At 39.1% G+C, this 14,588-nt stretch overlaps 1 long non-coding RNA gene across 1 annotated transcript in view; it reads left to right on the top strand.

Moving 5' to 3' along the window:
- LOC122554285 overlaps nt 1-2,657 on the top strand; it is a 14,962-nt gene extending 12,305 nt beyond the window's left edge. The window contains exon 4 of the long non-coding RNA XR_006312959.1: nt 1,849-2,657. This is a non-coding gene — a long non-coding RNA (uncharacterized LOC122554285). The remainder of the gene's footprint in view (nt 1-1,848) is intronic.
- The last annotated feature ends 11,931 nt before the right edge of the window (nt 2,658-14,588 follow it).

Here is a 14,588-nt window from a genome sequence, read left to right as displayed (position 1 = left end):
TTCATGCAGAGGGTGGTACGTGTATGGAATGAGCTGCCAGAGGATGTGGTGGAGGCTGGTACAATTGCAACGTTTAAGAGGTATTTGGATGGGTATATGAATAGGAAGGGTTTGGAGGGATATGGGCCGGGTGCTGGCAGGTGGGACTAGATTGGGTTGGGATATCTGATTGGCATGGACAGGTTGGACCGAAGGGTCTGTTTCCATGCTGTACATCTCTATGACTCTAATACCTTGTGCTGTGCAATTTTTCTCAAACCCTGAGAATTTAAAAAGTGACTGCAATTGCTCCCTCTTGTGGTTCTGACTGTATACAATGAACTACATGACTCCTCACTTTCAGCTTTAAACACCCTCCTAGTTTTGAAAAAACAAAAATGAAATATCCAGGACATAGTCATTCAATCAAAAGACTTAATTCCGTAAAGACCAAACAACCTCTTTTTCTTATTTAGAAAAATGTAATTGTTACGACATGGAGACAGACAGCTGATCAAATCAGCCTTTCTGCCCCTGCACTTTCAATGCAGTGAAATTACAACCTTCAAAGTCCTTCAAAATTGATCCCAAAAGGTTCTAACAAACATTTTGAATAACCAGTCCTGACTTTGCAAATAATTAATTCTTAACATCAGTTTGTAACTTAAAAGGCTTAGCTATTTATTAACAACACATTCACTTTAGTCGGGCAAAGTTAAACAAAAAGTAATGTAATTGATCTGTGCTTTAAACCCAAATACTTTTGTTTACAGCTCCATTCATACAAAAAACATAGTTAAGGGATAAATGGAAAAAAAGTAACAAAATAGGCCAGATTACTTAAAAGCACAAATTGCTGGAAAAGCTCAGCAGGTCTGGCAGCATCTATGGAGAGAAATCAGAGTTAATGTTTCAGGTCAAGTGATCCTTGCTTAGATTACTTAAGTAGTTTTCATGATGTATCATACCACAGGCAAAGATGATGGTTTCTTAGTTGATTTTCTGAAGATGTCAATCACGGTCACATTTACAGTTTACTCAGATAAAGGCAGGATTGCTTACAACTTAGTTTTCTGTGAACCTCCAAGAATTACATTTGAGAGATTAGGCAGAGAGCTTTCAAATCTTCATGCTGTAGCATCAACAGCCAGATTTCTTTTTTCACAGAAACACAGCCCAAAATCCAATTGAAATTCTGACCACTCCCTGACAGACTGATCATCTGAATCCAGTAACCATTCAACATCTGCCTCAGCATAAGTTCATTTTGAAATTTACTGGAAACCTAATACTCTACTTCGGTGATGAAATGTCTACAGAACCTTTTGAATAGGTGTCAACTTATAGAGTCGTAGAGATGTACAGCATGGAAACAGACCCTTCAGTCCAACCCATCCATGCCGACCAGATATCCCAACCCAATCTAGTCCCACTTGCCAGCACCCGCCCATATCCCTCCAAACCCTTCCTATTCATATACCCATCCAAATGCCTCTTAAATGTTGCAATTGTACCAGCCTCCACCACTTCCTCTGGCAGCTCATTTAATTTTCACATCTGGCCTCTCAAAAAAACAAAACCCAGTTTAGTCTTTTGTCCTTTTAACTCCGTGTCCAAAAGTAGCCTTTAGCTCTCAGTTCTCAGATCACACTCAAATCAAAATTCATAAAAGGATAAAATGTAAATAACGAAATATCAATGAGAGTTCTAACACACTGTGTTATATACAAGGACAAGTGGTATCAACAGAAGGAAGAATTTTCATTATGTGAAGAATCCTCTATATTGGTTAAAATCCAAACTGTACTGCTATTATACAAGAAATTTTCAGGCTGTATTATTGAAGCCTGTTTTCTTGTATACCTCCAGGTTTCAGAGATATCTGTAGATAGTTTTAATCAACCTGTCCAGACATGCTATTCCACACTTCTGGAGCAAATAGGATTTGAACCTGGACCTCCTGGCAAAGAGATGTCTGTATACTTGTGAAATTAACAAGGGTGTATGTGGAATTAATTAAATTGTTTTTTGTTCATTTGTCACCTGAAATGGGATTCTCTAATGCAAGTTAAAGATACTTGAAATTGAACTCTGTTCACTAGAACAGCTGCTTAGCTAATTTTAAAAGTCAAAAAAGTTAATCATGTAAGTTTTAAGCACCATAAACCAATTAATAATGGGTGTTAACTTAAGTCAGTTTAGCTATATTAAGAAAGGCACACTACAAAAGTAAGAAGGCAGCTAAAGAACCAGTTTGAATCATGAAAGATTTGACTTTTAGGATCAACATATGATAATGATACATATTTTGCAGTGATAGTGATGATGAAACTCAATGTTGGGCATCATTATCTCTTGAAACCAACAGTGACTTATGAAACTCTATGCACAGAATTATCCAGAAATCCAAAAGTTGCTTTCACTGATTTTTCACTACTTTTGCAATTATACTGTGAAGGCATCCCAGACTGAAATTAATGAATATCAAGTAAATTGACAAAGGCATTAATTCTGGTTAAATCTCAATGTTAGTATCACTGTAAAAACCTTTGAAAAATTACATTCTATTGAATGAGGTGCAGCTTCATTTTAACATTGTACTAACCCCATGATGAGTATTAATCTTCGAAGAGAAAGTGAGGACTGCAGATGCTGGAGATCAGAGCTGAAAATGTGTTGCTGGAAAAGTGCAGCAGGTCAGGCAGCATCCAAGGAGCAGGAGAATCGATGTTTCGGGCATGATTTCCTGATGAAGGGCTCATGCCCGAAACGTCGATTCTCCTGCTCCTTGAATGCTGCCTGACCTGCTACGCTTTTCCAGCAACACATTTTCAGCCATGATGAGTATTATCAATTCAGAATCTGAAAAGCTGAATTTATGTAAGTGGAAAACCATTTTTTAAAATTAGGATACAAAAATTCCACAATTTTAAATTAATGAAGGTACTTAATGACTTCATATTAAATTTGATCTTAATAATTATGTGTTTCTATCTTTGGAAATTTTAATTAAAGAATATTAAGTGTTTTAAACTTCCTGGCTTGCTGTGTGTGAATATTTCAAAACGGTTGGTTACCAATCTGTTTACTGATATCAGCGCTGCTGCACATCAAGAGAACCCTTTGATTTGGTACTGGATTTAAATTGACAACAGGAAAGGACATAAACCATGCCACAGAGATTGTTAGATACCTGCAGGCAGTTTCTCCCAAATTCTGGTATTTTGTTGCTGACTGCAAAATCCAGACCATAAAGTTGCTTTAAGTATTCATAGCGTCTCATTAAAAAAAGACCAAGTCAAAATTCATTGATTTCATTTTGTATTGAAATATCGTCCTCGAGTAGCTAAAAAGGCTCAAGAAATGAATACCGAGCAAGTGATAGTATTGATTCCAAAATATTCAGAGGCACAATGAGAGGACTTATGAAGAATCAACTCTCATTTGAGATGCTGGATTAATAATTATTACTTTAAACACAGCTTAATATGTTGAAAGTGAGGACTGCAGATGCTGGAGATCAGAGTCAAGATTAGAGTGGTGCTGGAAAAGCACAGCAGGTCAGGCAGCATCCGAGGAGCAGGAAAATCGACATTTCGGGCAAAAGCCCATCAAAAGTTTAATATGGTGCCTGTTTTCAAATCAAAGGTAATAAGACAGAGACAATTGGAGAATTTTTAGATTTACTTTCTCATTCTGCATAATAGAATAAAATCTTGTTATCATAATCTTGGGGATTGATTGTCGGATAACTCTCTAAACTGTCAACTATATGGCCTCAGAATTAAAGAAGATCCTTCTCCTTCAAGCAAGTCTTATTTCACACGGATCACAAAAAACCTTATGGCAATGAATTCAAAAGGTGACAAAATATATAATTAAGTTTCAGAGAGGGTGCAGTACTTGTCTACAATATTCTAAGTTGTGTGGGTTTGCCACCATGTAAATCATTCCACACACTACACCAAACAGCCATGCGCAACACTAGTTTACATTAAGATGCATATAGAACAGTACAGGCCTTTCAGCCCACGATGTTGTGCTGAGCATTTATCTTAATCTAAGATCAACCTAACCCACACACCCCTCAATTTACTGCTGTCCATGTGCTTGTCCAGCAGTCGCTTCAATGTCCCTCATGTCTCTGACTTTACCGTTGGCAATGCATTCCACGCATCCACCACTCTCTACATAAAGAACCTATCTCTGACATCTCCCCCACACCTTCCAATCACCTTAAAATTATGGCCCCTCATGACAGCCATTTCTGCCCTGGGGAAAAGTAGCTGGCTATCTACTCTTTCTATGCCTCTCATTACATTGTACATCTCAATCAAGTCACCTCTCTTCCTTACTCTTTTCAGTGTGAAAAACCCGAGCTCACTCAACCTCTCTTCATCAAACCAACCTTCCAATTCAGGCAGCATCCTGTCAATCATCTCGACACCCTCTCGAAAGCATCTCTATCCTTCCGAAAATGAGGCGATCAGAACTGGACACAATATTCCCAGTGTGATTTTACGGAGCGGCAGCAAAACCCTCGGCTCTTAAACACAATCCCCCTGTTAATGAAAGTCAAAACACTATAAGCCTTCTTAACAACCCTATCAACTTGGGTGGCAACTTTGAGGGATCCATATACATGGATCCCAAGATCCAACTGTTCATTCACACTCCCAAGAATCCTGTCTTTAACCCTATTCAAATTCGACCTTCAAATTCAACCTTCCAAAATGAATCACTTCGCATTTATCCAGGTTGAACTCCATCTGCCACTTCTCAGCCCAGCTCTGCACCCTGCCAATGCATGTTGTAGTCTGCAACAGACCTTGAGACTATCTACAACACTACTGACATTTGTGCTATCGGCAAACTTACTAACCTACACTTACACTTCTTCATTCTAGTCATTTATAAAAACTACAAACAGCAGAGGCCCATGAACAGATCCCTGTGTGACACCACTGGTCACCGACCTCCAGGTGGAATACTTTCCATCCGCTACCACTCACTGTCTTCTTTCGGCCAGCCAATTCTGTATCCAGACAGCCAACTTGCCTGTATTCCATACCTCCTAACTTTCTGAATGAGCCTACTGTGAGGAACCTTATCAAATGCCTTACCGAAATCCATATACACCACAACCCCTACTTGACCTTCATCAATTTGTCTCATCACGTCCTCAAAGAACTCAATAAGGTTTGTGAGGCATGGTCAGCCCCTCAGAAAGCCATGCTGACTATCTTTAATCAAACAATGTTTTTCCAAATAGTCATAAATCCTGTCTTTCAGAATCCTTTCCAGTACCTTGCTTAACACAGATGTAAGACTGACTGGTCTATAATTCTCAGGGATTTTCCTATTCCCTTTCTTGAATAGAGGAACAACATTCGCCTTCCTCCAGTCAGCCGGTACTACTCCCCCTCAGAGTGAGGATGCAAAGACTATCACCAGAGGTGCAGCAATCTCATTGTAGTTACCTTGGATATATCTAGTCCAGCCCTGAACCCTGCATATCCACTTCCTTGATAGCCAGCTGTTCAAGCCTATCAACCTGTTCCACGGTGTTCTCACTGTCAACAAGGTCCATCTCGCATGTGAATACTGACGCAAAAAACTAATTTAGGCTGCCCCTACCTCTTCAGACACCAGGCTCAAGATCCTTCCACTATCTCTGATCAGCAATATCCTCTCTCTGATCATTCACTTATTCTTCACTAAGTGCAGAACGCCTTTGGGTTTTCCCTAATCCTTCCTGCCATGAACATTGCACTGAATCAGAACCCTCAGACTGAATTGGGCTTCTGATCGAATTTTTGGCGCAGCCAGTGGGTTCACTGTTTGATCAGTGAGATTACTCACAATATCGATCTCACAGCACCAGAAGGCTGGGTTTGATTGCAGCCTCAGGTGACTGTCTGTGTGGTGTTTGTGTGGTTGTTTGACTGTTCTCCCATGTCTGCATGGGTTTTCATGTGCAGTCCAAAGATGTGCAATTTTTGTCCATATTGTCCAGGGATGCACAGGCTATGTGGATGAGCCATGGGAAATGTGGAGCTACAGAGATATACTGGGGCTTGTGTCTGGGTGGGATTCTGTTCAGAATGTTGTCCACTTGATGGGCTGAATGGCCTGCTTCCACATTGAAGGGACCCTATGATTCTATCAGCCTCACTATCTGCAAACCTGCCTTTTCATGCTCCCTTATAGAAGTTTACAAGTATCTCTGTCTTGTTTAACATTTGACTATGTTAAACCAATATCAGGCTCAGCAAGTCTGGCAGCATCTATGGAGAGAAATCAGAGTTAATCGAGCGACCTTTCCTCAGCACTGATGGAGCTTGGAAAATGTTGGTTTATGTACAGAAGATAGGGTGGTGAGGAGAGGATAGAACATAGAACATTACAGCGCAGTACAGGCCCTTCGGCCATCGATGTAGCGCTGCCCTGTCATACTAGTCTGAAGCCCATCCCACCCACACTATTCCATGTACGTCCATTTGCCTGTCCAATGACGACTTAAATGCACTTAAAATTGGCGAATCTACTACCTTTGCAGGCAAAGCATTCCATACCCTTACTACTCTCTGAGTAAAGGAACTATTCTGACATCTGTCTTATACCTATCTCCCCTCACTTTAAAGTTATGTCCCCTCGTGTTTGCCGTTCCCATACTTGGAAAAAGGCTCTCCCCGTCCACTATATCTAACCCTCTGATTATTTTTTATGTCTCTATTAAGTCACCTCTCAACCTTCTTCCCTCTAACGAGAACAGCCTCAAGGCCCTCAGCCTTTCCTCGTAAGACATTCCTTCCATACCTGGCAACATCCTAGTAATCTCCTCTGCACCCTTTCCAAAGCTTCCACATCCTTCTTTTAATGCAGTGACCAGAACTGTACACAATACTCCAAGTGTGGCCTTACCAGAGCTTTGTACACCTGCAGCATAACCTCCTGGTTCCAGAACTCAATCCCTCTATTAATAAAGGCCAAACACTGTATGCCTTCTTAAAAATCCTGTCATTCTGGGTGGCAACTTTCAGGAATCTGTGTACATGGACACCGAGATCTCTCTGCTCATCTGCACTCCCAAGAATCTTACCATTAGCCCGCATTCCGATTACTCCGTCCAATGTGTATCACCTCACACTTGTCCACATTAAACTCCATTTTCCACCTCTCAGCCCAGCTCTGCATCCTATCTATGTCTCTCTCTAACCTATTACATCCTTTGTCACTATCCATAAGGATAGGGAGTAAACAATAGTTGGAGACAGAGCCCAAAGAGAGAGAAGAGCAGTTAGCCAGACAAAGGACCCGACAACGATTAGGGTTGGAGGGTGAATAGCTGTTAATGGACCTGCTAATGGATCACAATGGGTGGTGTGTAATAGCAGACTCTGTAATAATAAGTGGTCAGACTGGTCAGTCTTGATGAATGATCCTGACCCGTAATGTTGACTTTCCTACAAAATAAATTAGAACAATGGGAGTTATGGATCACTGCCCACTGGAAACAACACAGTAAAACGATATTCCCTCTACAGTAGATGGTAACACTTTGAAAACCTTTTTGATATAGTTCAGCAGGTTGTGTCCATCTTGTGCACAAGGGTCTCTAAGCTAGGGCTAAGTGGGTGGTAACTTTCTGAGCTTCCATTAAAGTTGCAAATAAGTCACATAAACTCATAAAGGCTTTGGCAAAGTTGCAAATACCTCATGGTTGCTAGTGAGCTTCAAACATTTCTCCTTTAATGTCTGCACTATGGAGACATTGTCCCTGCATTGTTAAAATTGACTGGTCTTTGGCAATTCTTACTGAGTGCTACTCATTTTAGATGCCCAAAGCACAGATTCCGCACAGAGTTAAAATTAAGACAGCAGAAAGTTCAGTACTCCAAGTAACATGACAAAAGGAAAAATTGTTAGGATGTTTTCATGACACAGAAAAGTCAAAGCAGAGTTCCAAGATGTGCAGATTAGGTGACTTGGCCATGCTAAATTGCCCACAGTGTTCAGGGATGTTTAGGTTAGGTGCATTAGTTTGGAGTAAATGTAGAGTGATAGGGTAGGGTCTGGGTGGATTACTCTTTGGAGGGTCGGTGTGGACTTGGACTGAATGGCTTGTTTCCACACTGTAGGAATTCTATGATTCTTAGCTATAATACTTTAGAAATAAAAACTTTGGAAATGTGTTAGAAAAGTGGAGAATATCCAATCTTTTCAGAGTAAGCATGCACTATTTTTTGGAAGGTGAAATGTTCATACTTTGGAACTTTTCTATGATGTCAATGTTTCATACGTATCAGACCACATGATCAATTTCAGAAATTTGACCATCATCTTGAAATAGAATTAATGTGAAGACTATATGTACGTTCTCATCAATACATCACAGTAATCTGCCTACTAATATCTATCATTAAGTAAGAAAACATCCAATATTTCCATTCAGCAGCTCAAGAGGTTTATCCATGATAAACTTTCCCTGTTATACAAAAGCAGTAGCACTGAAATACCTGAAGTGGTTTCACCAAAAGGAGTTTAGGGGTAACTGTCATTTTGATTTGTACATCGAAGATCTTTACTGCAGGTCAGTCAATCTTTACAAGCTATTTCAACTCTTCTGTCCTAAAACAAATCTTATTAAAGGAAATGAACTTGTTTGAAACAGCAAGAATGCCTTGGATATCTTTGTATTTCAGTACAATTTCTTGAATCTCATTTACTGCACGAACATTCAATAGCCATCAAAAATTTACACAACCAGTTGAAGTAGAAGATTCTCAGGAGTATCACATGTGCCTAGAGAATAATAAGCAGGAAGATCTCTGAAGTGTGGAGCTGAGATGAAATATTAGTTTTGACTGAATTATCAAAGAAATTCAAACAAGATTTCCTTCTCCTATCTTACATAATATCCCTTTAAAATATGGGAATATGAGACAGCTAGAATTCTCTCAAGTCTTTCAAATATTAGGGGTTGTGTAAAGCTTTTAAGTGTTCATTAACTTACAGTAACTTGGAATTTTAAAAAAAGTCACAGAATACTAAAGTGAATTTCTGTTTGAAAGCTAAACCTATTCAATCATTAAAGATGGCTTGACTCGAGTTTAAAACTGTGACCACTGAAGTGACGTATTTATGGTTATTCTTATTAGAGCGAGTTATTAGATTTGAATTAGATTTTGAATTAGATTACTTACAGTGTGGAAACAGGCCCTTCGGCCCAACAAGTCCACACCGACCCGCTGAAGCGCAACCCACCCATACCCCTACATTTACCCCTTACTTAACACTACGGGCAATTTTGCATGGCCAATTCACCTGATCTGCACATCTTTGGACTGTGGGAGGAAACCGGAGCACCCGGAGGAAACCCACACAGACACGGGGAGAACATGCAAACTCCACACAGTCAGTCGCCTGAGGCGGGAATTGAACCCGGGTCTCTGGCGCTGTGAGGCAGCAGTGCTAACCACTGTGCCACCGTGCCACTGTTCCTGCAATTTCCCCCCATATCATCGGATCCCTTTGTTAGGGCCAAATGATTTATTAGCCTTCAGTTCCATCAGTTTCCTCAACACTTTTTCCCTACTAAAAATCTGGAATTGAGAGTCTAACGATGACCATGAATCCATTCTCAATTGTTGGGAAAACCCATCTGGTTCAGTAATGCCCTTTAGAGTCATAGAGAGGAAGGAAAATGCCATATTTACCTGATTTGGCCTGCATATGATTCCAGATTGACTTTAACTGCTCTCTGGGCAATTAGGGATGGGCAAACAATACTGGCCAGCCAGCGATGCCCTCATCTCATGAATGAGTTTTTTAAAAATCCTCTTGAGAGAATCAATTTCTTGTCATCTCTGTCTTGTGTCATCCCTTATTCTGTGATTGTGCCCTCTGCTCCCAGACCCACAAAGAGAAAGAACTTGTTTATTCATAATGGACAATATGGTAGTGCATAGGAACATACAAAATCTCAGAAAAGCATATTTTAGAATGTAATTGAATATAGCTTTCAAAGACTTACATATATAAATAGCATTGGTGGTTCATCTATAAACACAGTCAGGAAACCTTTCAATAAAGAACTTGCAGTCCTCTCCATAATCAAGGCCAGCTACTTTCAATTTATTAAGATTACTGCATATTTGTTGCTAAACACACAGCAATATGTTTGTCATCTCTGGGCTCAAGTGTTCTAATAATCTACTGTTCACCATCCCTTCAAACTAGAGATCATCCAAACCTCCGTTGCTTGTCTCTTAGTTCACACAGTCCCAATCATCCAACATCCTTGTGACTTCTGACCTACATAAACTCTAAATATGCCAAAGCCTCAATTCTAAAATTCCCATCCTTGACTGTCCCATCTCTGGAATATGCTCCAACCCCACACTCATCCAAGATTTCTGCATTCCTCCAATTCTATCTTTGTCCATGTCTGTTTTATCTTGCTTGACAAATGGAATCCATCCTTTCAGCTCCCAAAGCCCAAAAACTTGGTATTCCCTCCATAAATTTCCTTTTTTCCCTTTCATTCCTCCCTTAAAATGATCCTTAAGTCTTAACTCCTCAATAAAACTTTTGGCCATCTTTAGCTTTCGCATTCAAGAGCACTGAGGTTAAGCTAACACTGAGCTGTAGTTAGACCCCAGCAGGTGTATTGTATATAGTTCTGGGTGCCACATTTTTGGAAGGATGTGAAAACATTGGAGAGATTGTGGAAGAGATTTACAAGAATGAATCCAAAGATGAGAAACTTCATCTCTTGAGATATGTTGGAGAGGTTGGAATGGTTTTTGTTGAATGGGAATAGAGCTAAGAGGAGATTTTATTGATGTTTTTGAAATCATGACAGGTCTGACCAAAGTAGACAGGGAGAAATTGGTCCTGATCTTAAATGTATCAAGAATGAGAGGGAACAAATGTAACATAATTTGCAAAAGAAGTAAATGTGAGAAATAACGTTTTGATGCAACGAGTGGTTCAGGTCTAGAATGCATTGCCTGGAATTGTGGTGAAGGCAGGATCAATGACGATATCCGAGAGGGCACTGAATGTTTATTAATTATCTGTCAATATTTATATTCCTTAATTGACTATTATTAAAGAGGAGCCACACCCAAGGTTACAGAGAAGGAAGAGCGAATAGTATTTCAACACAATGGGTTGAATTTTCTTCTTCTGCACCATAATGATTCTGAGTCAAATTTTTTTTTGATAATCCCTCATGAAATGCCCATGGATGTTTTGTTATGTTAAAGACATTATATAAATGCAAGCTGTTGTCATCTATTATACTTTGCTTGCTTGAATACATTAAAGTAAATGTTTAACATTTTAAAAAGTTCTAAGGAATGGATTAATACAATTCTGGCTGCTAATCTTTAGTCTTAAAATGTATCAGACTCAATATGCACTGGAAGCTTGTATAATCCATGAATGAAATCTTACCTGTTTCAAGACTGCTGTCTCTGTCACTGAGTTTATAGATTGCAAGTTATATATTAAAGAAAGAGAACGTAACTGATTAGTCTAAAGAACTTCTCATGTCCGAAAAAGTAAATGATCTGAAATATTGATGATGTTTCTCTCTGCACCATTGTTGCCTGACCTGCTGGGTATTTCCAAACATTTTATGCTTTTATTTCCTACACATGTGGAGCTAACTTTCCAATATCATAAAGATGAAGGCATTCCGACAATTCACAGAGTATATACTTCACTGCTCCAAAGCAGGCATATCTCATGCAGATCATCTGTACTTGTAAATATTATTCGTAATACTTAATCTTGAGAGAGTCAGGCTTCAAATACTTAAAGGTAATTCTCAATCTCAAAGAAATGTGCCTAAAACCCTCATCCTGCATAAACGTGGTCATAATAGGAACTTAGGAACAGGAGTAGGCTATTCAGCCCCTGATGTGTGATCCAACATTCAATGAAATCATGGCTGATCTATGGCCTAACTCCATATTCCTGCCCTTGACCCAAATCTTTTCATGCATTTGCTCACAAAGATTTATCTATAATTAACAACTGATTCAGCATCCACTGCTGTTTGTGGAAGAGAGTTTCAAACATTTACCATTCTTTGTTTGTAGAAGTGCTTCCTAACATCTCTCTTGAACAGTCTGATCCAAATTCTCATACTATGCCCCCTAGCTCTTGAATCCCCAAAGAGTGGAAGTGGTTTCTCTTTGTTCTACTTGTCTTTTCCTGTTTAATCTTTTGAAGACTTTGATCGTATCACCTTGTAACAGTTAACGAAAACAGGCCTAATTTATATAATCTCTCCTCATAACATAACCCTAGAAATCCAGGTTTTGTTATTCTTGTAAACTTATGTTGTACTCCCTCCAAGACCAATATATTCTTCCTAAGGTGTGATGTCCACATCTGCTTACAATTTTCCAAGTTGGGTCCAACCAGGGTTTGTATAACTGCAGCATAACTTCTGCATTGTTGTATTCCAGTTGTCGAGATATAAAGACCAGAATTTCACTAGTTTTCGTGATAACTTTCTAGACTTGTTCATGTCATTTTAAAGATCTGTATACCTGTTCTTTTTCATCCAAAATGGATAACCTACACTTGTTTACTTTGAACTTCATCTGCCACATTATGCACATTCACTCAGTCTATTAATACCCCGTTGTAATTTTATGCCATCGTCATCATGACCTACAATGCCATTTAACTTTGTGTTATAAACAAATTAGGATATATACTTTCAATGCCATTATTCAAGTCATTAATAAATAATGTGAATAAATGAGGCCCTAACACAGATTCTTGTGGGACTCCAATGGTCACATCCTGCCAATCTGAGTACCAACACATCATCACTACTTTGTGTCACTTGCCACTCAACCAATTTCCCAGCCATGTCGATAATAGAGGAAAGTAATAAAAGAAAAATATCTAACAAAATCAAAAATGGTGTAGTAATTTTTGGATGGTCACAAAGCTAAGTAGAACAAAATAAGGCAAGAATTGGAAAATAAATCATTTGGATTCTTGCTAAAAATATATGACATAAATAATGAAATGGATGTGAAAAATTCCAAAACTAGTTAAGGAGTGAGTATCAATGCTTGCAACAAACACATTTATCTGATTGTATATCTTAATTAGGGACCAAATGAACAGTTACATTGTTAAGGTGAACCATTCCTTTCTTTGTCCCTTCTTGTGTAAATTCAAATTAATAATTTCCAAACTGTACTCAAGGGCAAAACCAGTTAAAATTAAATGTGTCATTTCATGGAACTAACCAGTAAAGAGACCAATAAGCTGCTTGTTTTTAGACTGCAACGAGCTGAAAATGTGTTGCTGGAAAAGCGCAGCAGGTCAGGCAGCATCCAAGGAACAGGAGAATCGACGTTTCGGGCATAAGCCTGACGAAGGGCTTATGCCCGAAACGTCGATTCTCCTGTTCCTTGGATGCTGCCTGACCTGCTGCGCTTTTCCAGCAACACATTTTCAGCTCTGATCTCCAGCATCTGCAGTCCTCACTTTCTCCTTTAGACTGCAACAAATCAACTTTCATCAACCATCCTGTTTAATGGAATGATTTTAAGAGATGAGAGTCACTTTCACCGAGTTGAAGCACATTAATTATAATCAACTGTTCCCTTTATATTAATATCAAAAGCATATATTTTACAATACATAATATTTTCCCCTAAACATTGACTTCCATTAATATTTATGTAATACACTGTTATTTTTCATATTTGGTATTGTTAGTGTGAGTATCAGTGGTTGGCCTATCCCTATTTGTCCTTGAGGACATGATGATGAGATGCCTACAGAAACCGCTGCTGCCTATGAGATGTACGTTCACTTAATGGGCTCTTAGGGAAGGTGTTCCAGGATTTTGACCCTGCAACAATGAAGGAATGGCAAAATAGTTCCAAATTCAGATGGAGTGTGACTTGGAGGGGAACTCAGACTTGTGGCATTCCCATGCATCTGCTGCCCTTATCTTTCCAGGTAGGAGAGGTTAATGTTGAGAATGCGGTGCTGGAAAATTACAAAAGGTCAGGCAGCATCCAAGGAGCAGGAGAATCGACATTTTGGGCATAAGCCCTTCATCAGGAATTCTGATGAAGGACTTATGCCCAAAACGTCGATTTTCCTGCTCTTCGGATGCTGCCTGACCTGCTGTGCTTTTCCAGCACCACACTCTCGACTCTGATCTCCAGCATCTGCAGTCCTCACTTTCTCCTAGTAGAGGTTATTGGTTTGGAAGGTAGTGTATTCGTGAAGAAGTGTAATAAACATCTGAACCATGATCAATATCAATTATATTGTTGCATGGAAACTTTGTTGATTAAACAGGAGAAATTTACATTTAACTTCCCTGTCTGAATAAAAAGCATGCCCTCTGCTGGTCAAGTAAATTAACAATTTCTCCTGCCTTTCAAAGGAATTTCTTAAGGAAATGACATTCAGAACATTATAAAGTTGGTGATCATTGAGAACATGCATTGAAGCTATTTGAACCATTATGCTGAATATTAATTGAACATAAAACAATTTTAAAATTTTTAACACAGCTTATATCTATGAGTTCTTATGAAATTCACCAGTGA

The sequence above is a fragment of the Chiloscyllium plagiosum genome, chromosome 11 (assembly GCF_004010195.1).
Source record: "Chiloscyllium plagiosum isolate BGI_BamShark_2017 chromosome 11, ASM401019v2, whole genome shotgun sequence".
Lineage (NCBI taxonomy): Eukaryota > Metazoa > Chordata > Chondrichthyes > Orectolobiformes > Hemiscylliidae > Chiloscyllium > Chiloscyllium plagiosum.
The sequence above is the reverse complement of the archived record's forward strand: the minus strand, read 5'-3'. Positions and strand labels throughout refer to the sequence as shown.